The 23,606-nt window shown below is 46.4% G+C and overlaps 1 protein-coding gene across 2 annotated transcripts in view; it reads right to left on the bottom strand.

The window, feature by feature from the left end:
- The window catches only part of GBE1 (1,4-alpha-glucan branching enzyme 1), a 446,779-nt gene that overhangs the window by 164,280 nt on the left and 258,893 nt on the right, over positions 1-23,606 (bottom strand). The gene's annotated exons all lie outside the window — the stretch shown is intronic.

Genomic DNA, 23,606 nt, shown 5'->3' with positions numbered 1-23,606 from the left:
ATTAGAGATGATTCCCCTTTCACCCCATTTGACTTTTTATCATATCACCCAGATATAGCGTCAAAATTTACATTTATTTGCTTATATAAGATTTCTCACATTGCCAACCCTTTTCCGTCTTACCATCTAAAGTGACTGCTGTTCCAATAGTACAATAGGATGTATGTCCAGGCCAAGGTTAATATTAAAACAGACATAAGGTATAAAATAAAAAGAGCTTTATATTGAAAAAGCTCCAATAGAGCAGCTTAACACAAGTGAACCACTACAATGCTTCCACTCGCTATCATATCAATAAAAGAAGAACTGCCTATATTACTCCTTGTTTAAAGATCTACCTACTGTTCATGGCTCTTAGTTGCTGACCTACTTAGACATACCTACTTTACATACTATATTTCATATACTCAACAGGCTTCATGTCTCCATAGAAGGGAGGGAAAAAAGCTCTTAAATCACTGTGATAACTATAAGAATGCAGCAGTACTGTCCTGCTGCTTGCTACCGCTCGTGTTTAAAAATGACTCTATATTACTATGTAGTGTATAGGCTTTTTTGTTTTGTCTTTTTCATGCCTTTCTTTAAACTGAGTCTTTGCCTTCCCTCCAGCAACTAACTTCACTTCTCCACTTTGCTCCTATTATTAACCGGAGTTAAATTAATGTTCTTTCTGGCATTTCCAACCTTGACAGTTTCTCTGAAGTTTTCCTTTTCATTTCCCAAATGTCATTGTACTTTGTGAGGTGTACTGTGAAATGTGTGGGCATACTGTTGCTTGAAAGATACTTCTTATAAAACAATTACTTTTTTATTTAAGTGTTTAACCAATCAACACTGAGCACCATATTGCCATGGGCTTAAAACTAGAGATAATCATTTAAAGTGGATAAGTTAAAAGGTAAATCTTGAACAGGCTGTGCGCTGCAAAACGAGAAAAGAATATTATGTTTTATACAGCGATAATCTGGTTGCAAAATCTGTTCCCCACCAGCGATTAGGTTCTCTTTCCTAGAATATTAATTAATAAAATGCTAACACACAAGGTGACATTGAGTATAATAGAAGAGTTTCATGCCAAAATGTGACAATTATATGGCTTATATTCATAGTGGGCAATATATAATTACTACCCCACACATTCTGCTGCGTTTAAAATTCAGAAATATTGAATATATCATTATGAAGCATAAATATATATATGGATTTTCAAGGTCTTACAATAGGGGTTGAAACATATATATTTTAGGTTCAGACTTTGTACATAAAAGTAGCCTTTATAAAAAAAGTATTTTCAACACTGTGACTGCAACAGGTTTATGGTAAGCATGGTAGGCAGATAATCAATGAGAGAGCAAGGCACGCTCCAGTCTTGCGGATTTCCTATTATGCATTTATAGTAAAGGGTCTGACTCGGAGTCACAGAAGCACAAGTAGAAGTGGCAGTCACGTATCTGCAACTTTATGCAACTGCCGAAACAAACTCCTGCCCTCTGTGCGGCTGAATGCATGCTGTAATACTGAATGGTGCGTCCATTGGTGGCAACGGGTGTGGTGTGGAAGGTAGATGGTAACTAGGTCGTCAGTGTCTAGGTCAACAACTATTGGTCGACAGTAACTAGGTCAACAGGGTCTAGGTCGACAGGTCAACAGGTCGACATGAGTTTTTTATGTTTTTTTGGTGTTGTTTTCTTCGTACAGTGACCGGGAACCCCAATTAGTGCACCGTGTTTGCTCGCCATGCTTCGGGCAAGGTGCCTCACTCAGTTCCAACCGTAGTCCACGTGGATCGTTAAATATGAAAAGGTACACAAAAAGAAAAAAACTTATGTCGACCTAGAAACCCTGTCGACATAGTTACTGTCGACCAATAGTGGTTGACCTAGACACTGTCGACATAGTTACTGTCGACCTAGAGACCGGATCCCGCTGGCAACAGCCCTACAGTTTCTCCGGCTGACCATGGCCTGTTATGCCTGCAGATGGGCATCTGCGAATGCAGCCACTGCATTGCATGCCCACAAGATGCCCAATGAAAAGGACCATTCTTGCGTACATTACTAGATACCTATAACAGCTATTCAGAAACCGCAGCATTGGATTGATGAGGACAGCAGACAAAATATATTTTCCTGTACAGTAGTTTTTAATATGGTAAAGGTTTACATATGTCACTGCTTCTGATTGTGCCCAACATCAGGATTCGCAGCAGCAATTGCTGACAATCAGTGAGATTAATCTACTTTCCACGGAGGCCTCCCAATATCCCTGTTCTCTCCTGGACATTCCCGGGAAAGGTAGGCATCTAGGTCTAAAGTTTAGTTGTTTCTTCATAAAATAGCACACCCAACTATTAATGTGGGTGCCTGGTGCTAGCAGAGAGCAGCATCTTCACAAAATAAACAGCGTGGATGAATAAAGTCTTGCATACAGGTATCAGTTCACCTGATGGGGTATGACTACTGTTGCAAGCACAAGAAATAACACTGCAATCTAGAGGGGTTCCTCTTTCATCAAGCATTGATAATCAATAAACATTCTTTAGGAGGGTGAATCACTTCCAAACACCTGTATGTAGCATTTTGAATTTTTATCTTTAAGGACTTGTACACACACAAAAAAAGGCTACTAGAACAAAAGCACATCTTTCAGACTTCCCTGCAGCTTAGGGATATATGAACAAGCCTTGGAGAGAGATAAAGTAGACACAGATAAACTGCCAGCCAATCGGCTCCTAACTGCCATGCCACATACTGTGTTTGAAAAATGACAGGAGGTGATTGGCTGGTACTTCTATCTCCACTTTATCTCTCTCCAAAGCTTAGTACATAGGCAGTGTTCCATGTACTGTACTTAATGAGAACTCTATCATATGGTACAAAATGTGCCTAAAATGCTGCAGCCTATACGGAATGTTTATCAGTTAGCTATTTATACAAATTTACAGACTATGGGCCTTAGTCAGGTTGGATCGCAGGTGTGATGCGATAGCATTTCCTCGAATATAGGGCCAGTGCACAGGGCCTGTTCTGCGTAGGGGTCTTCACTGGGCAGCGACGAGGCATTGCGGGGAGCATGGCACTGAAAACGCGGTGGTTCTGGACCATTTTTGGGGCACCCACTGCGACGGGAAAGATGGCCATGCTGCGCAAGCAGGGAGTATCTTATTTTGCTGGGTCTGCGATGCCGGCTAAATTATCAAAACTGCAACTGAAGCTGAATAAAGTCCATGAATAAAGCGCCATGAGGCACGCCAGCATGCCACGGCACCCAGTATGGAACCACTGTCATAGGGAAGATTCAACTAGCTACTAGGTTCTGTCAGAACCATGTGCTATGCATCACTGTGCATATTTCAGGGTATTACTATAGGTAAGCATCATTTATTTTTGCTCACACCTCAATGGGATGTAAGCAAAAATTAAGAATTTACTCACCGGTAATTCTATTTCTCGTAGTCCGTAGTGGATGCTGGGAACTCCGTAAGGACCATGGGGAATAGACGGGCTCCGCAGGAGACTGGGCACTCTAAGAAAGAATTAGGACTACTGGTGTGCACTGGCTCCTCCCTCTATGCCCCTCCTCCAGACCTCAGTTAGGGAAACTGTGCCCGGAAGAGCTGGCATTACTAGGAAAGGATTTGGAATCCAGGGTAAGACTCATACCAGCCACACCAATCACACCGTACAACTCGTGATACTATACCCAGTTAACAGTATGAATAACAACTGAGCCTCACGAACAGATGGCTCATAACAATAACCCTTTAGTTAGGCAATAACTATATACAAGTATTGCAGACAATCCGCACTTGGGATGGGCGCCCAGCATCCACTACGGACTACGAGAAATAGAATTACCGGTGAGTAAATTCTTATTTTCTCTGACATCCTAGTGGATGCTGGGAACTCCGTAAGGACCATGGGGATTATACCAAAGCTCCCAAACGGGCGGGAGAGTGCGGATGACTCTGCAGCACCGAATGAGCAAACTCAAGGTCCTCCTCAGCCAGGGTATCAAACTTGTAGAATTTTGCAAACGTGTTTGATCCCGACCAGGTAGCAGCTCGGCAAAGTTGTAAAGCCGAGACCCCTCGGGCAGCCGCCCAAGAAGAGCCCACCTTCCTCGTGGAATGGGCTTTGACTGATTTAGGATGCGGCAGTCCAGCCGCAGAATGTGCAAGTTGAATCGTGGAGCAGATCCAGCGAGCAATAGTCTGCTTAGAAGCAGGAGCACCCAACTTGTTGGTTGCATGCAGGATAAACAGCGAGTCAGTCTTTCTGACTCAGGCCGTCCTGGAAACATAGATTTTCAGGGCCCGGACTACGTCCAGCAACTTGGAAGCCTCCAAGTCCCGAGTAGCCGCAGGCACCACAATAGGTTGGTTCAAATGAAACGCTGATACCACCTTAGGGAGGAATTGGGGACACGTCCTCAATTCTGCTCTGTCCATATGGAAGATCAGATAGGGGCTTTTACAGGACAAAGCCGCCAATTCTGACACCCGCCTAGCCGAAGCCAAGGCCAAAAGCATGACCACTTTTCACGTGAGATATTTTAATTCCACGGTCTGAAGTGGCTCAAACCAATGTGATTTTAGGAATTCCAACACAACGTTGAGATCCCAAGGTGCCACTGGGGGCACAAAAGGGGGCTGAATATGCAGCACTCCCTTAACAAACGTCTGAACTTCAGGCAGTGAAGCCAGTTCTTTTTGAAAGAAAATAGACAGGGCTGAAATCTGGACTTTAATGGAACCCAATTTTAGGCCCATAGTCACTCCTGACTGTAGGAAGTGCAGAAATCGACCCAGCTGAAATTCTTCTGTGGGGGCCTTCATAGCCTCACACCAAGCAACACATTTTCGCCATATGCGGTGATAATGCTTTGCTGTCACATCTTTCCTAGCTTTTATCAGCGTAGGAATGACTTCAACCGGAATGCCCTTTTCCATCAGGATCCAGCGTTCAACCGCCATGCCGTCAAACGCAGCCGCGGTAAGTCTTGGAACAGACAGGGCCCCTGCTGTAGCAGGTCCAGTCTGAGAGGCAGAGGCCAAGGGTCCTCTGAGATCATTTCTTGTAGTTCCGGGTACCAAGTCCTTCTTGGCCAATCCGGAAAGATGAGTATAGTTCTTACTCCTCTCTTTCTTATTATCCTCAGCACCTTTGGTATGAGAGGAAGAGGAGGGAACACAAACCGATTGGTACACCCACGGTGTCACTAGAGCATCCACAGCTATCGCCTGAGGGTCCCTTGACCTGGCGCAATATCTTTTTAGCTTTTTGTTTAGGCGGGACGCCATCATGTCCACCTGTGGCCTTTCCCAACGGTTTACAATCAGTTGGAAGACTTCTGGATGAAGTCCCCACTCTCCCGGGTGGAGGTCGTGCCTGCTGAGGAAGTCTGCTTCCCAGTTGTCCACTCCCGGAATGAACACTGCTGACAGTGCTATCACGTGATTTTCCGCCCATCGGAGAATCCTTGTGGCTTCTGCCATCGCCATCCTGCTCCTTGTGCCGCCCTGTCGGTTTACATGGGCGACTGCCGTGATGTCTGACTGAATCAGCACCGGCTGGTTTTGAAGCAGGGGTCTTGCCTGACTTAGGGCATTGTAAATGGCCCTTAGTTCCAGAATATTTATGTGTAGGGAAGCCTCCTGACTCGACCATTGTCCTTGGAAGTTTCTTCCCTGCGTGACTGCCCCCCAACCTCGGAGGCTTGCATCCGTGGTCACCAGGACCCAGTCCTGTATGCCGAATCTGCGGCCCTCTAGAAGATGAGCACTCTGCAGCCACCACAGCAGAGACACCCTGGCCCTCGGGGACAGGGTGATCAGCCGATGCATCTGAAGATGCGATCCGGACCACTTGTCTAACAGATCCCACTGAAAGATCCTTGCTTGGAACCTGCCGAATGGAATTGCTTCGTAAGAAGCTACCATCTTTCCCAGGACTCGCGTGCAGTGATGCACCGACACCTGTTTTGGTTTCAGGAGGTCTCTGACCAGGTATGACAACTCCTTGGCCTTCTCCTCCGGGAGAAACACCTTCTTCTGTTCTGTGTCCAGAATCATACCCAGGAACAGCAGACGCGTCGTAGGAACCAGCTGCGACTTTGGAATATTCAGAATCCAGCCGTGCTGTTGTAGCACTTCCTGAGATAGTGCTACTCCGACCAACAACTGCTCCCTGGACCTCGCCTTTATAAGGAGATCGTCCAAGTATGGGATAATTATAACTCCCTTCTTTCGAAGGAGTATCATCATTTCGGCCATTACCTTGGTAAATACCCTCGGTGCCGTGGACAGACCAAACGGCAACGTCTGGAATTGGTAATGGCAGTCTTGTACCACAAAACGGAGGTACACCTGGTGAGGTGGGTAAATGGGGACATGCAGGTAAGCATCCTTGATGTCCAGTGATACCATGTAATCCCCTTATTGCAGGCTTGCAATAACCGCCCTGAGCGATTCCATTTTGAACTTGAACCTTCTTATATAAGTGTTCAAGGATTTCAAATTTAGAATGGGTCTCACCGAACTGTCTGGTTTCGGTACCACAAACATTGTGGAATAGTAACCCCGTCCCTGTTGAAGGAGGGGAACTTTTATTATCACCTGCTGGAGGTACAGCTTGTGAATTGCCGCCAGCACTACCTCCCTGTCCGGGGGAGTAGCTGGCAAGGCTGATTTGAGGTAACGGCGAGGGGGAGACGTCTCGAATTCCAGCTTGTATCCCTGAGATACCACTTGTAGAACCCAGGGATCCACCTGTGAGCGAACCCACCGGTCGCTGAAGTTCCACAGACGGGCCCCCACCGCACCTGGCTCCACCAGTGGAGCCCCAGCGTCATGCGGTGGATTTAGTGGAAGCAGGGGAGGATTTCTGTTCTTGGGAACTGGCTGTATGGTGCAGCTTTTTCCCTCTACCCCTGCCTCTGGGCAGAAAGGACGCGCCTTTAACCCGCTTGCCTTTCTGGGGCCGAAAGGACTGTACCTGATAATACGGTGCTTTCTTTGGCTGTGAGGAAACCTGGGGTAAAAATGTCGACTTCCCAGCTGTCGCTGTGGAAACGAGGTCCGAGAGACCATCCCCAAACAATTCCTCACCCTTGTAAGGCAAAACCTCCATGTGCCTTTTAGAATCCGCATCACCTGTCCACTGCCAGGTCCATAATACTCTCCTGGCAGAAATGGACATTGCATTTATTCTAGATGCCAGCCGGCAAATATCCCTCTGTGCATCTCTCATGTATAAGACTACGTCTTTAATATGCTCTATGGTTAGCAATATAGTGTCCCTGTCAAGGGAATCAATATTATCAGACAGGGAATCAGACCACGCTGCTGCAGCACTGCACATCCATGCTGAAGCAATAGCAGGTCTCAGTATAGTACCTGAGTGTGTATATACAGACTTCAGGATAGCCTCCTGCTTTCTATCCGCAGGCTCCTTTAAGGCGGCCGTATCCTGAGACGGTAGTGCCACCTTTTTTGACAAGCGTGTGAGCGCTTTATCCACCCTCGGGGATGTCTCCCAACGTACCCTGTCCTCTGGCGGGAAAGGGTACGCCATTAGTAACTTTTTAGAAATCACTAGTTTTTTATCAGGGGAAGCCCACGCTTCTTCACACACTTCATTTAACTCATCTGAAGGGGGAAAAACCACTGGTTGCTTTTTCTCCCCAAACATAATACCCTTTTTACTGGTACCTGGGTTAATGTCAGAAATATGCAACACATTTTTCATTGCCGTAATCATGCAACGGATAGCCCTAGTGGAATGTACATTAGTCTCGTCGTCGTCGACACTGGAGTCAGACTCCGTGTCGACATCTGTGTCTGCCATCTGAGGTAGCGGGCGTTTTTGAGCCCCTGATGGCCTTTGAGACGCCTGGGCAGGCACTGGCTGAGAAGCCGGCTGTCCCACAGCTGTTATGTCATCGAACCTTTTATGTAAGGAGTTGACACTGTCGGTTAATACCTTCCACATATCCATCCACTCTGGTGTCGACCCCGCAGGGGCTGACATCACATTTATCGGCACCTGCTCCGCCTCCACATAAGCCTCCTCATCAAGCATGTCGACACAGCCGTACCGACACACCGCACACACACAGGGAATGCTCTGACTGAGGACAGGACCCCACAAAGTCCTTTGGGGAGACAGAGAGAGAGTATGCCAGCACACACCACAGCGCTATATAAACAGGGATTTACACTACACAAAGTGATTTTCCCTATAGCAGCTATAATACACAGTATTGCGCCTAAATTTAGTGCCCCCGCCCTCTCTTTTTTACCCTATTGAGCCTGGAAACTGCAGGGGAAAGCCTGGGGAGCGTCCTTCCAGCGGAGCTGTGAAGAGGAAATGGCGCCAGTGTGCTGAGGGAGATAGCCCCGCCCCTTTTTCGGTGGGCTTCTCCCGCTCTTTATAGTAATATTATGGCAGGGGATTTTCTCTGACGTCCTAAGTGGATGCTGGGGACTCCGTCAGGACCATGGGGTTTTGCGGCTCCGCAGGAGACAGGGCACAAAAGTAAAATCTTTAGGATCAGGTGGTGTGCACTAGCTCCTCCCCCCATGACCCTCCTCCAAGCCTCAGTTAGATTTTTGTGCCCGGCCGAGAAGGGTGCAATCTAGGTGGCTCTCCTAAAGAGCTGCTTAGAGTAAAAGTTTGTTAGGTTTTTTATTTTCAGTGAGTCCTGCTGGCAACAGGCTCACTGCTACGAAGGGGGGGGGGGGCGCCCTGGGCAGCAATGATAGTACCTTATTCTGGCTAAAAATACATCACATATAGCCCCTGGGGGCTATATGGATGTATTTAACCCCTGCCAGGTCTCAGAAAAACGGGAGAAGAAGCCCACCGAAAAGGGGGCGGGGCCTATTCTCCTCAGCACACAGCGCCATTTTCCCTCACAGAAATGCTGGTGGGAAGGCTCCCAGGCTCTCCCCTGCACTGCACTACATAAACAGGGTTAAAACAGAGAGGGGGGGCACTTATTTGGCGATATGTATATATATATTAAAATGCTATAAGGGAAAAACACTTATATAAAGGTTGTCCCTGTATAATTATAGCGTTTTTGGTGTGTGCTGGCAAACTCTCCCTCTGTCTCCCCAAAGGGCTAGTGGGGTCCTGTCCTCTATCAGAGCATTCCCTGTGTGTGTGCTGTGTGTCGGTACGTGTGTGTCGACATGTATGAGGACGATGTTGGTGAGGAGGCGGAGCAATTGCCTGAAATGGTGATGTCACTCTCTAGGGAGTCGACACCGGAATGGATGGCTTATTTAAGGAATTACGTGATAATGTCAACACGCTGCAAGGTCGGTTGACGACATGAGACGGCCGGCAAACAAATTAGTACCTGTCCAGGCGTCTCAAACACCGTCAGGGGCTGTAAAACGCTCATTTACCTCAGTCGGTCGACACAGACACAGACACGGACACTGACTCCAGTGTCGACGGTGAAGAAACAAACGTATTTTCCTTTAGGGCCACACGTTACATGTTAAGGGCAATAAAGGAGGTGTTACATATTTCTGATACTACAAGTACCACAAGAAGGGTATTATGTGGGGTGTGAAAAAACTACCTGTAGTTTTTCCTGAATCAGATAAATTAAATTAAGTGTGTGATGATGCGTGGGTTTCCCCCGATAGAAAATTATTGGCGGTATACCCTTTCCCGCCAGAAATTAGGGCGCGTTGGGAAACACCCTTTAGGGTGGATAAGGCGCTCACACGCTTATCAAAACAAGTGGCGGTACCGTCCCCAGATAGGGCCGCCCTCAAGGAGCCAGCTGAGAGGCTGGAAAATATCCTAAAAAGGTATATACACACATACTGGTGTTATACTGCGACCAGCGATCGCCTCAGCCTGGATTTGCAGAGCTGGGGTGGCTTGGTCGGATTCCCTGACTGAAAATATTGATACCCTTGACAGGGACAGTATTTTATTGACTATAGAGCATTTAAAGGATGCATTTCTATATATGCGAGATGCACAGAGGGATATTTGCACTCTGGCATCAAGAGTAAGTGCGATGTCCATATCTGCCAGAAGATGTTTATGGACACGACAGTGGTCAGGTGATGCAGATTCCAAACGGCACATGGAAGTATTGCCGTATAAAGGGGAGGAGTTATTTGGGGTCGGTCCATCGGACCTGGTGGCCTCGGCAACAGCTGGAAAATCCACCTTTTTTACCCCAAATCACATCTCAGCAGAAAAAGACACTGTCTTTTCAGCCTCAGTCCTTTCGTCCCCATAAGGGCAAGCGGGCAAAAGGCCAGTCATATCTGCCCAGGGATAGAGGAAAGGGAAGAAGACTGCAGCAGGCAGCCCATTCCCAGGAACAGAAGCCCTCCACAGCTTCTGCCAAGTCCTCAGCATGACGCTGGGGCCGTACAAGCGGACTCAAGTGCGGTGGGGGGTCGTCTCAAGAGTTTCAGCGCGTAGTGGGCTCACTCGCAAGTGGACCCCTGGATCCTACAAGTAGTATCCCAGGGGTACAGACTGGAGATTCGAGACGTCTCCCCCTCGCAGGCTCCTGATGTCTGCTTTACCAACGTCTTCCTCCGACAGGGAGGCAGTATTGGAAACAATTCACAAGCTGTATTCCCAGCAGGTGATAATCAAAGTACCCCTCCTACAACAAGGAAAGGGGTATTATTCCACACTATATTGTGGTACTGAAGCCAGACGGCTCGGTGAGACCTATTCTAAATGGGAAATCTTTGAACACTTACATACAAAGGTTCAAATCAAGATGGAGTCACTCAGAGCAGTGATAGCGAACCAGGAAGAAGGGGACTATATGGTGTCCCTGGACATCAAGGATGCTTACCTCCATGTCCCAAAATTGCCCTTCTCACCAAGGGTACCTCAGGTTCGTGGTACGGAACTGTCACTATCAGTTTCAGACGCTGCCGTTTGGATTGTCCACGGCACCCCAGGTCTTTACCAAAGTAATGGCCGAAATGATGATTCTTCTTCAAAGAAAAGGCGTCTTAATTATCCCTTACTTGGACGATCTCCTGATAAGGGCAAGGTCCAGAGAACAGTTGGAAGTCGGAGTAGCACTATCTCAAGTAGTTCTACGACAGCACGGGTGGATTCTAAATATCCAAAATCGCAGCCGTTTCCGACGACACGTCTGCTGTTCCTAGGGATGGTTCTGGACACAGTCCAGAAAAAGGTGTTTCTCCCGGAGGAGAAAGCCAGGGAGTTATCCGAGCTAGTCAGGAACCTCCTAAAACCAGGAAAAGTGTCAGTGCATCATTGCACAAGAGTCCTGGGAAAAATGGTGGCTTATTACGAAGCGATTCCATTCGGCAGATTCCACGCAAAAACTTTTCAGTGGGATCTGCTGGACAAATGGTCCGGATCGCATTTCAGATGCATCAGCGGATAACCCTATCTCCAAGGACAAGGGTGTCTCTCCTGTGGTGGTTACAGAGTGCTCATCTTCTAGAGGGCCGCAGATTCGGCATTCAGGATTGGATGCTGGTGACCACGGAGGCCAGCCTGAGAGGCTGGGGAGCAGTCACACAGGGAAGAAATTTCCAGGGAGTGTGATCAAGTCTGGAGATTTTTCTCCACATAAATATACTGGAGCTAAGGGCAATTTACAATGCTCTAAGCTTAGCAAGACCTCTGCTTCAAGGTCAGCCGGTATTGATCCAGTGGGACAACATCACGGCAGTCGCCCACGTAAACAGACAGGGCGGCACAAGAAGCAGGAGGGCAATGGCAGAAACTGCAAGGATTTTTCGCTGGGCGGAAAATCATGTGATAGCACTGTCAGCAGTGTTCATTCCGGGAGTGGACAACTGGGAAGCAGACTTCCTCAGCAGGCACAACCTCCACCCGGGAGAGTGGGGACTTCATCGGGAAGTCTTCCACATGATTGTGAACCGTTGGAAAAGACCAAAGGTGGACATGATGGCGTCCCGCCTGAACAAAAAACTGGACAAGTATTGCGCCAGGTCAAAAGACCCTCAGGCAATAGCTGTGGACGTTCTGGTAACACCGTGGGTGTACCAGTCGGTGTATGTCTTCCCTCCTCTGCTTCTCATACCCAAGGTATTGAGAATTATAAGACGTAGAGGAGTAAGAACTATACTCGTGGCTCCGGATTGGCCAAGAAGGACTTGGTACCCGGAACTTCAAGAGATGCTCACAGAGGACTCATGGCCTCTGCCGCTAAGAAGGGACTTGCTTCAGCAAGTACCATGTCTGTTCCAAGACTTACCGCGGCTGCGTTTGACGGCATGGCGGTTGAACGCCGGATCCTAAGGGAAAAAGGCATTCCGGAAGAGGTCATTCCTACCCTGGTCAAAGCCAGGAAGGAGGTGACCGCACAACATTATCACCACATGTGGCGAAAATATGTTGCGTGGTGTGAGGCCAGGAAGGCCCCATGAAGAAATTTCAACTCGGTCGTTTCCTACATTTCCTGCAAACAGGAGTGTCTATGGGCCTCAAATTGGGGTCCATTAAGGTTCAAATTTCGGCCCTGTCGATTTTCTTCCAGAAAGAATTGGCTTCAGTTCCTGAAGTCCAGAAGTTTGTCAAGGGAGTACTGCATATACAACCCCCTTTTGTGCCTCCAGTGGCACTGTGGGATCTCAACGTAGTTCTGGGATTCCTAAAATCACATTGGTTTAAACCGCTCAAATCTGTGGATTTGAAATATCTCACAGGGAAAGTGACCATGCTGTTGGCCCTGGCCTCGGCCAGGCGAGTGTCAGAATTGGCGGCGTTTGTCTCAAAAAAGCCCATATCTGATTGTCCATTCGGACAGGGCAGAGCTGCGGACTCATCCCCAGTTTCTCCCTAAGGTGGTGTCAGTGTTTCACCCGAACCAGCTTATTGTGGTACCTGCGGCTACTAGGGACTTGGAGGACTCCAAGTTGCTAGATGTTGTCAGGGCCCTGAAAATATAGTTTCCAGGACGGCTGGAGTCAGGAAAACTGACTTGCTGTTATCCTGTATGCACCCAACAAACTGGGTGCTCTTGCTTCTAAGCAGACGATTGCTAGTTGGATGTGTAGTACAATTCAGCTTGCACATTCTGTGGCAGGCCTGCCACAGCCAAAATATGTAAATGCCCATTCCACAAGGAAGGTGGGCTCATCTTGGGCGGCTGCCCGAGGGGTCTCGGCTTTACAACTTTGCCGAGCTGATACTTGGTCAGGGGCACACCCTGACTGAGGAGGACCTGGAGTTCTCTCATTCGGTGCTGCAGAGTCATCCGCACTCTCCCGCCCGTTTGGGAGCTTTGGTATAATCCCCATGGTCCTGACGGAGTCCCCAGCATCCACTTAGGACGTCAGAGAAAATAAGAATTTACTTACCGATAATTCTATTTCTCGTAGTCCGTAGTGGATGCTGGGCGCCCATCCCAAGTGCGGATTGTCTGCAATACTTGTACATAGTTATTGTTACAAAAATCGGGTTATTATTGTTGTGAGCCATCTTTTCAGATGCTCCGCTGTTATCATGCTGTTAACTGGGTTCAGATCACAGGTTGTACAGTGTGATTGGTGTGGCTGGTAGGAGTCTTACCCAGGATTCAAAATCCTTCCTTATTGTGTACGCTCGTCCGGGCACAGTATCCTAACTGAGGCTTGGAGGAGGGTCATGGGGGGAGGAGCCAGTGCACACCACCTGATCCTAAAGCTTTTACTTTTGTGCCCTGTCTCCTGCGGAGCCGCAAAACCCCATGGTCCTGACGGAGTCCCCAGCATCCACTACGGACTACGAGAAATAGAATTATCGGTAAGTAAATTCTTATTTTTACACATATATAGTTTATTAGACTATATTATGTGTTTTTAGCCATTTTAAGGTAATCTAATTGCAGCCCAGGGTGCCGGCGCGCCCCCCCCCCCCCCCCCGCGCCCTGCACCCATCAGTGACCGTAGTATGTGGTGTGCATGGGGAGCAATGGCGCACAGCTGCAGTGCTGTGCGCTACCTTAATGAAGACCGAAGTCTTCAGCCGCCGATTTCCAGGACTTTCTTCTTGCTTCTGGCTCTGCAAGGGGGACGGCGGCGCGGCTCCGGACGACCGAGGCTGGGCCTGTGTTCGATCCCTCTGGAGCTAATGGTGTCCAGTAGCCTAGAAGCCCAAGCTAGCTGCAAGCAGGTAGGTTCGCTTCTCTCCCCTAAGTCCCTCGTAGCAGTGAGTCTGTTGCCAGCAGATCTCACTGAAAATAAAAAACCTAATAAATACTTTCTTTACTAGGAGCTCAGGAGAGCCCCTAGTGTGCAACCAGCTCGAGCCAGGCACAGATTCTAACTGAGGTCTGGAGGAGGGGCATAGAGGGAGGAGCCAGTGCACACCAGTAGTCCTAATTCTTTCTTAGAGTGCACAGTCTCCTGCGGAGCCCGTCTATTCCCCATGGTCCTTACGGAGTTCCCAGCATCCACTAGGACGTCAGAGAAATAAGCAATGTTTTCCTACTCTAATTATCATATGGAACGCCATTATGGACTAATTAAATCTGCTCTATACTGTAGTCTCCAATCACATATCAATCATCATCAGTCTAATTTCATGAAAACACGTTTTCAATATAACATTCACCCAAATATAAGATTTTTGTTAGTTTTAAGAAAACTTGAACAAAATCTGGTGCTCTTAAGCTATGGATCAGGATTTCAAATTTGGCTTTGCAGTACCAATTAATAAAAACACCAATCTGCATTAAGCATTTTGCATTTCTTTAGAGAAATGATTATTCAGTGTTCGGAAAATTGAGTATGCAAAATATCCCCTCTGGCATGCCAAACCTGCCTGATGCTTAAGTGCCATCTACATTATGTTGACCTTATGTTAGCATCCAGAGTCTTACCTCCGGTTCTGGTCCCTGCGGCCTTCCTGTTAGCTGGCTGGTGCGGCTGCGGCGGATAGGAGCTGCGGCAACAAGGTGCTCCGGTGCGGCTGCCGGATGTCTGGAGGACGGGGTCCGGGTCCTGGGGAGCGGAGCTTGGCAGCCGGAGGTGTCTGTTTCCAAGTGTTCTGTTGCTGGAGTGCGGTGTCTGGGAGGCATATGCCTGAGGTAGTGGCGGTGTGCTGGTTCCACAAGTGTCCTCTGTGCAGGGAGCCGCCATGTTGGAGACCAAGCCAAGCCAATAAATATCCCAGTTCGCATCCAGCCAATCCGGTGCAGTCTTCCCTTCTAAAAAGGGGTTGATGCTTAGTCATGGTGCCAGTGCTTCAAGTTACTTGCTGCTGTAAGGTGCTCAATCTCTGTGCTCCCAGGTTAATCCCTGGTATCCTGGTTCTGTTGTGGCTGCCCGGTGGTCAGTTCTGTTATTGCAGTCCCTTGCTCCCGGTCCACCTGCTATTGCAGTTTAACTGCTGGGTCCTCTATCTGGTAGAGGGTCTTCACTGGTTGACGGTGCTCACAGCGATCCTTTCTTCAATATCATTCTTCAAGTCGTCTCTTCATTTACTGTTCTTCAGCATCGTTTACAAATCACTAGTCATCTCTTCATTCAGAGTTCTTCAGCATTGTTTACAAATCACAAGTAACTTCTTTATTCAGTATTCTTCAGCATCGTTTACAAGTCACGAACATTTCGCCTTTCAGAATTCACTCAAACTTATCTCCTACTCGTTGTGTATGATTGAGGTCTCAGTAAAGCTGAATTAATCTTTCTTCAGTGTATCGTTCTCGTTCATTGTCATCATTGCCTACCCCTCTACATCTTCGGGGCTAAGTTGTCAATCCATGAGTCCATAAGAACTACATTCAGCCACCTTGTTTCCTTCCTTTGCCGATAGCTGCTCCCTCAGTCAATTATCAGTCGTCAGATCCCCAACTCAAGCCAAGCGTGACACCTTAGCCTGACAATGGTAATGTTGCTAAATCTGTTCCCTCCTCTTCTATGTCTGCACCACATTGTTTTGAGATATAAGGGCTTTAGGGAACAAGCACACGGTGTATAAACTATTAGTGAGTGTGCACAACTAAAATCTGAAATCTCTCTCTCTGCTTGTAGCTTTCCATCACTGTTCATGCATGCAGTGATTACTCCCATTTAAAAAAAAAAAAAAAAAAATATGACCCTAACTCTCTCTATCAAACTACCATCCCACCTCTCCGCTCCCATGGCCCTCCAAGCTACTCGAGAGATTTGCCAACACACGCCTCACACACTTTAACTCGCACAGCTTACTGGATCCACTTCAGTAAGGCTGTCGTTCCTAACACTCCACAGACACAGCACTGACTAAAGGCCATTACTCACTTCTTAAAAAGGTGCCCTAATTGAATAGCCAAAGGCATTACAGGCCGAGGCTACCACCCTTTTTCACACCCAGTAAATTATCATGTCTAATTGAATTCCCCCCTTAGTCTATACATATTCCCATATCTTAAAAGTTACATGTGAGGTTAGCATCACTTTTTGGACAATCAGCCCACTTTTGGCAAATGCTGCCGATTATCCAGGAATCTCACATACAGTCCTTTGATTGCGGTCTAAATGTGGGTATCCTCTTGAATATAAATGTATATACATCCCATTTTTAGAGATTATATTTTTATATATCTGGCCAGTAACCATATCAATGGATTCCTGGCCCAGTGTCATCACTTACTAAAATGCACACGTCCTATACAACTGATTCAACTAAGGGGACTAAGGTATCTACAGTGGAAATAAAAACAAAAAGAACTAAGAATTCCGAGGTTGCAGCAGTGTTGTTCTTATAGGTCACACAGACATATAAAGGGCTTTTTCAGATCACGTGACTGCTCTGCTGTCATCCTGAACTCATTACAAGAACAAAAAAGACAGAGAATGTAAATATGTAAACGACAATCAATGATAATAAGAGAATATAAAGGTGCTCTAAAGCCCAACCCATGTACTATATGTAGTTCTTATATCTTACTTATTCATTGCAAATAATAAATAATTCTGACACCTAAAAACCATGCTTGGAGTAAGCACATTAATAAATGATCCAACAGATTAACTACATAAATGTGGTATATTCAATTTTTCTATTAAGTCTGCAATCTTTCAAAGCTCAAAAATGATTTATCCAATAATACGTTCCTTGTAAAATGTCTTATAATGATCACTACTTGAGCCTTAATGTGCTATATTCCTATTCAATTAGTATAGCTGGGACGATAATGCATTTTAAAATGAAAAGCTTCTGAACGATCATCAACAGCATGAATTTTGCTTCTAGGTTCAATTACACAGAACTGTAAAAGGACATACAGTCCACATGGAGACTGGAACAAAGATGCATTAAAATATATCATTTAAGAATAAAATCACCTAAATAGACATCTCTCATAGGGTCTGTGATACATTTTTGTTGCATGACATAAGAGAAATGATGCGATCTTTGACACCTAGGGGCAAATCCAACTGGCCGCAATAATTTCACTGCAAAATTTACGCTATTGCGCCAGGGGCCTAATTCAGATCTGGATTGCAACAGCACAATGGTTCTCTAATGGGCAAATATACATTATGGTAAGAACTTACCGTTGATAACGGTATTTCTCCTATGTCCACAGGTTCCACAGGATAACAATGGGATATGATGGAGCGATAGAGGATTGGCACCAAATGATCACAAACTTTCAGTCCTCCCAGGATGCAACGGGCCCGTCCATATATCCCCACCCACTGGCTCAGGCAAATCAGTTGGATTCCAAAGCATTTAGGCAGGAGCATCATGTAGAGCCCTAATCAGGCGATAAGAACACATATGCACACCCTTCCGTACAAGAAGGAAGAGTTTAGTGAGTAGAAAGATCCTCAAATCAGGTGCGTCAGGGTGGGATCCCTGTGAAACCTGTGGACATAGGAGAAATACCGTTATCAACGGTAAGTTCTAACCATAACGTATATTTCTCCGGCTGGGTCCACAGGTTATCCACAGGACAACAATGGGATTTCCCAAAGCAATTTTTAGTGGTGGGGATGCTCCTGACTGGACAGGAGAACCCTTCGCCCGAATTCATCGTCATGAGAGGCAAAAGTATCAAAGGCATAATGTCTATTGAGTGTGTTAATGGAAGACCATGTGGCTGCCTTACATATCTGTTCTGCTGAAGCACCATGCTGTGCTGGCCATGAAGTACCTACCTTACGGGTAGAGCAAACAGAGACATTAGCCGGAACAGGGAGATCAGCTCGAGAATATGCTTCTGAATTCGTAATTCGAAGCCATCTTGCCAGCGTCTGTTTAGTAACAGGCCATCCTCTCATGTGAAATCCGTAGAGAATGAAGATATAATCTGTCTTTCTGATGGCACTGGTACGATCCACATAGATCCTTAATGCACGGACTATGTCCAGCAACACATCTTCCGCATAAAGTCCAGATACCTAAAAAAACGGGACTACAATTTCTTCATTAAGGTGGAATCTAGATCCCACCTTAGGAAGATACCCAGACCTAGTTCTGAGTACTACTTTATCTGGATAAAACATCAGACAAGTAGATTCACATGACAACGCTCCTAAATCTGACACTCTTCTAGCTGATGCCATAGTCAGTAGAAAGAGAGCTTTAGCTGTCAACCATTTAAGATCCACTTTATTTAGTGGTTCAAACGGAGCAACTTAAAGGGCTCTGAGGACTAGACTTAAGTCCCAAGGCACTGTAGGAGGAACAAAAGGAGGTTGAATGCGCAGCATTCCCTGGAAAAAGTGCGCACATCCTGCAATTTGGCAATTTTCTTTCGGAACCATACAGTCAATGCTGACACTTGCATTCTCAAGGAAGCCTCCCTTAAACCTTTATCCATTCCTGCTTGAAGGAATGCTAGAACCCTGGAAACTGAAAGATTTCGGGTCCATATCTCTTCCATTGCACCAATGAACATAGGCTTGCTATATTTGGTGATAAATACAAGCCGAGGAAGTTTTCCTTGCTCTGAGCATTGTTTGATTTACCTGTGAGAATCCTCTTGACTTCAGGATATATATTTCAAGAGCCACGCCGTCAAGACAGTCGATCCAGATATCTGTGATAATAAGGACCCTGCATTAGAAGAGGAGTGTGAGGTATCTTATTTTAATGCAAGATATGACCCTGCATATCTGTGATAATAAGGACCCTGCATTAGTTGAGGAAGCAGAAATGGCATTTGACATTTTCTGCGGATCTGTGCACCAACGCCTTCTGGGCCAAGCCGGAGCTATTAGAATCTCTGCACTTTTGTTGTATTTTCCCCAATATCCTGGGTAGCAGGATGATTTCAGAAAACACATAAGTGAAATTAAATTCCCACTGAAAATACGTCCACAAAGATTACTCCCTGATCCTTTGTTCCTGACCCGATTATGGGCTCTTTGTTGTTCAGATGGGACTCCATGAGATCTCTCTCTGGCCAACCCCACTTGTCTATCCGAGTCTGAAACGACTTTTGGGTGCAAAGCCCATTCGCATACCTGAATGGCGTGTCAACTGCGAGTCTGCTCTCCAGTTTAGGACTCTCGGAACGAACACTGCGGACAAGGCTGGAAGATGGAGTTCTGCACACTTTAGTATGTGACTTACCTCCTTCCTTGCTGTTTAGCTGCATGTTCCTCTCTGAGGTTGAGGTACACTACTGCCGTTGCCTTGTCCCTGCGGATCTGGACTGGTTTTCCTTTAGGAGTGTCCCGTGCCTGAATCAGGACCATGTATATGGCCCGAAGTGCTAACAGGTTTATTAGCAGGCAACTTTATTCTGTGGTCCATAGTCCACAGAATCATAATATTCCGGACAATGCCCCCCCTCCAGCCCCGAAGAATGGCATTTGTTGTCAGGATCTTCCAACCTGATATCCAAAAGGGTGTCCCCTGGTCTAGATGGAATGTCTGTAGCTACCAGGCTACTGACTTTCTTACCTTTTCTGACAGAACCACATACTTGTTTATCATCCATCTAGCCCACCTACACCACCTGGTATTCACAGGTGGTCTCTTATCAGAGAATTTAACCAGGCACAACACTGCTTAACTTCCAACATCAGATGAGATTGGACATATCCAGTGTGATGCGGCTGTAGATAGAAACACATGCTGCTGAGGTCTTGAGTGGAATTGTGCACACTCCACCATGTCTATTGTTGACACCATCAAAACCATCATTCGCATTGCTGCGTGAATTGATATTGTTTGACTGTGTAACAACTCCCCTGACTGTACCTTGGATATCTTGTTCTGAGGTAAATATTTTCTGCAGACTTGAATTCAGTACAGCCCCACCGTGAGTCATCCGTTGTGACAAAACCAGAGATGACTTTGCCAATTTATAAACCACCGTGCCTCTGAAGACAAGTTATTGTGTGTTGGAGATGGCACAGAAACCTTTCCTGTAATTGTGCCAAGATAAAAAAAAAGGTGGTCAAGGTATGGCAATTTACTTTTCCCCCGCGTGCGGAGATAGGCAGCCATAATAATTTTGGTAAATACTTTGGGGCTGTGGCTAACCCAAAGGATAAGGCCTAGAACTGAAATGTTGCTGAAGGATGGTAAACCTTGAGATAATACTAATGGACAGTGCTATAGGAGCCTGTAGGTAAGCATCCTGACTTATCCAGGAATACTATGTAATCACTGGCTCCCTGCCAAAACTATGGAGAGCAATGTTTCCATGTGAACCGTGGTACCCAAACTTATCTGTTTAGACTTTTTGAGATTGAGAATGAAGCGAAGGATCCTTCTGACTCAAACCAAGGTTGGAGTAGAAGAAACCCCACATTGTGCATGGGTTACTGGAATGACTATTCCTGACAAAAGCAATTTCTGAACTGCTTCATGCAAATCCATCGCCTTCGCCTCTACCAGCGACGGGCTGGAACAGAAGAACCTTCGAGGAGGATGCTTCTTGAAAGGAAAGCATAAACTAGAGATACAAGCTTCTTGCACCCATCTGTGCAAACTGAAGAAGTTGGCCCGCTACCTAGGATCCCCCCAGAAGGAGACCTGCACCATCATGCTGATGGCTTATCTTCTTGTTTGGAAGCTGGCCCCCTGGTCGCTGTTACGATCCTTTTGCTTTTCCTTTACGACCGACAAGGCCGAAAATCAGACCCCTAACCAGGGGCAATATGTGGAAGGAAACGTGACCTTCTTGGAGTCTGCTTCTGACTCCCGAATATCTGTTAATTCTTTACTCAACAGAGAGTTCCAGCCAAAGTTAAGTTCCCAGAACCTTCTTTGATTCTGAATCAGCTTCCCATGTATGTAAGCAAACTGCTCTGCGAGCAGTTATTGTGAAGGGTGACGCCTCCATGAAGCATTACCCATATCTATTTCTGCCTGTTACAAGCCCAGGCAGTTATCTTGCTTCTTTCCATGAAAGCTGAAGTCATGGCTGGCCTTATGACTGCCTCAGACAGAGACATTATGTTTTTTTTGAAAACCATTCCTCTTTTGACGTTGACGGCAGAGGCCATATAGATTTTTGCACTATAAAATGACACGCGTATCTATTTTGGGAGGCACTTCCCTATTTTAAACAGTCCCCAGCTGGAAAAGGATATTGGAATCCCATTTACTGGGAATTCTATTTTATTGGGTGTAGCCCAAACCTTTTCCATAAATTCTGCCCTCGAGAGGAGGCCCTATTATTGTTTTGGGATGTTTAAACACAGGTGCCTTTTTAACCCAGGCTCTGCTGCCTCTAATGACAGACTAGCCTTTTCTGCTCTCATTAATTCAGCTTATTCATTAAGCTGATACCTTTTACCTGTTCTTCGTATGGTGAAGTAGAGTATATAGAGCTTTCATTATCCGAGGAACATCATGTGTAGCCTGTGAAGTCGATGATTTATTCGGTTCATCAGCTTGTCTTATTGGAGAAGCTGTTGGGGATATACCGTAGGTAGGGAGCTGCATGTATGGGTTAATAGTGAACACTATTCCTGGTATTGAAGCTGTAAGAATGACATTTTCAGCTAAACTGGTCAAGGTCTGTGCAAACATCGCCCCGATGGGTCAATCTATACCTGATGTAGATCAGGGACGTATTATGCTGAACATCAAACCATCTTACACATAAACCATCCTGTACCAGATCATAGAGGATAATACAGTTTTTACAAAACAACATGATGAGTGTTGATGTTACTGTAAGTGTACCCTCATCACTTTTGCCGCTCTTAGACATGATAAATAATCAGCACTTTCACAGTGTACTACACAATTTGTGACTGTAACCACTTTATCCCTCTAAAGTGATATCAATCTGACCCTACCCATGCATTGAGGATCAGAAGATCAACTGACAAACATATATTAAAGTCAGCAATCACACTAGCAGTCAGTCACATATTATAAATTAGTCATATGAGCATAATATCAGCTACCAACACATTTTAAAGTATGTAGGAGTACATATTACTGAATTCTGTTCTATACAGATCTTAACGTATTCAGACGTAATGCAAAGAAAACCACAGTAATGCACACAGACTCGTATGCAATAGGCACTAAAGTTAACTATTCATACTAACAAAAGTAGATAGAAATTTAGTGCTGTATAACCCGTACTCAGTAGAATGGGGTACAGGGAGACTCACCTCACTTCCAAGATCGATCAATACGTTAGCGAATGCTGAGTGGATCCAGATGCTACTAGTGTACACTGCGCTCCGGCAACTTTAAGTGAACACAGACGCACTGTGCGTACAGATGCACCGGTCATACAGACGCCTGTACTGCAACCGGGTCTCCTCGCGGTAAAGTTTAGTGATCACAGACGCAGCGGCCTATGCTGCGACCGAGATACCTCGTGTTAGCATCTGAGACGGAAGTGAGGCAACAGTTCATGGCGGGAGACCGACGGAAACTGGTCATGAACTGGGGGGAGGGACAACCAGGAGAGCGTATGACTCCCCACCGCTGACAGCAACCCTAGGGATCGCGGCTACATGCTATTCCTGGTGCCTTATGATCCCTAAGGCCTAGCGCTGGAGCACCCGTGGTGGTGGCGGTGCGCCAGCTACTGTTTGGTAGTCTCCACCCAATACAGTGCGGCTGTGTCCGTATTCCCCTTCTAAGTGGAACCGATGCCTTACCTTCTCCCCGTGCTCCGGCCACAGCCTGGTAACGTCTGCTGGACCTGCTAGTATATCCGACACAGACGCCCGCCGAGACAGCACTGTACCGTGGGTAAGCGTTGTTGCAACCCGGCGGAGATTTGTTGGAGCGACTCTTTCCAATATGCGTATAAGACGCTGTTAGGAAAGATCACTCAAAAACCATAGTAAGACTATAAAAATAAAATAAGAAAGCTTAGGGCTGCCAAGAAAAAGCAGCCCTCTGACCATGGTCCGGCTCCTGCCACACCAAACAAAAAACTGATTTGCCTGAGCCAGTGGGCGGGGATATATGGACGGGCCCGTTGCATCCTGGGAGAACTGAAAGCTTGTGATCGTTTGGTGCCAATCCGCTATCGCTCCATCATATCCCATTGTTATCCTGTGGATAACCTGTGGACCCAGCCGGACAAAACCATGTGCACTGCAGGTGGGGCAAATATAACATGTGCAGAGAAATTAAGGTTTGGGTGGGTTATTTTGTTTCTGTGCAGGGTAAATACTGGCTGCTTTATTTATACACTGC

Source organism: Pseudophryne corroboree, chromosome 2, assembly GCF_028390025.1.
Source record: "Pseudophryne corroboree isolate aPseCor3 chromosome 2, aPseCor3.hap2, whole genome shotgun sequence".
In the NCBI taxonomy this organism is placed as follows: Eukaryota; Metazoa; Chordata; class Amphibia; order Anura; family Myobatrachidae; genus Pseudophryne; species Pseudophryne corroboree.
The sequence above is the reverse complement of the archived record's forward strand: the minus strand, read 5'-3'. Positions and strand labels throughout refer to the sequence as shown.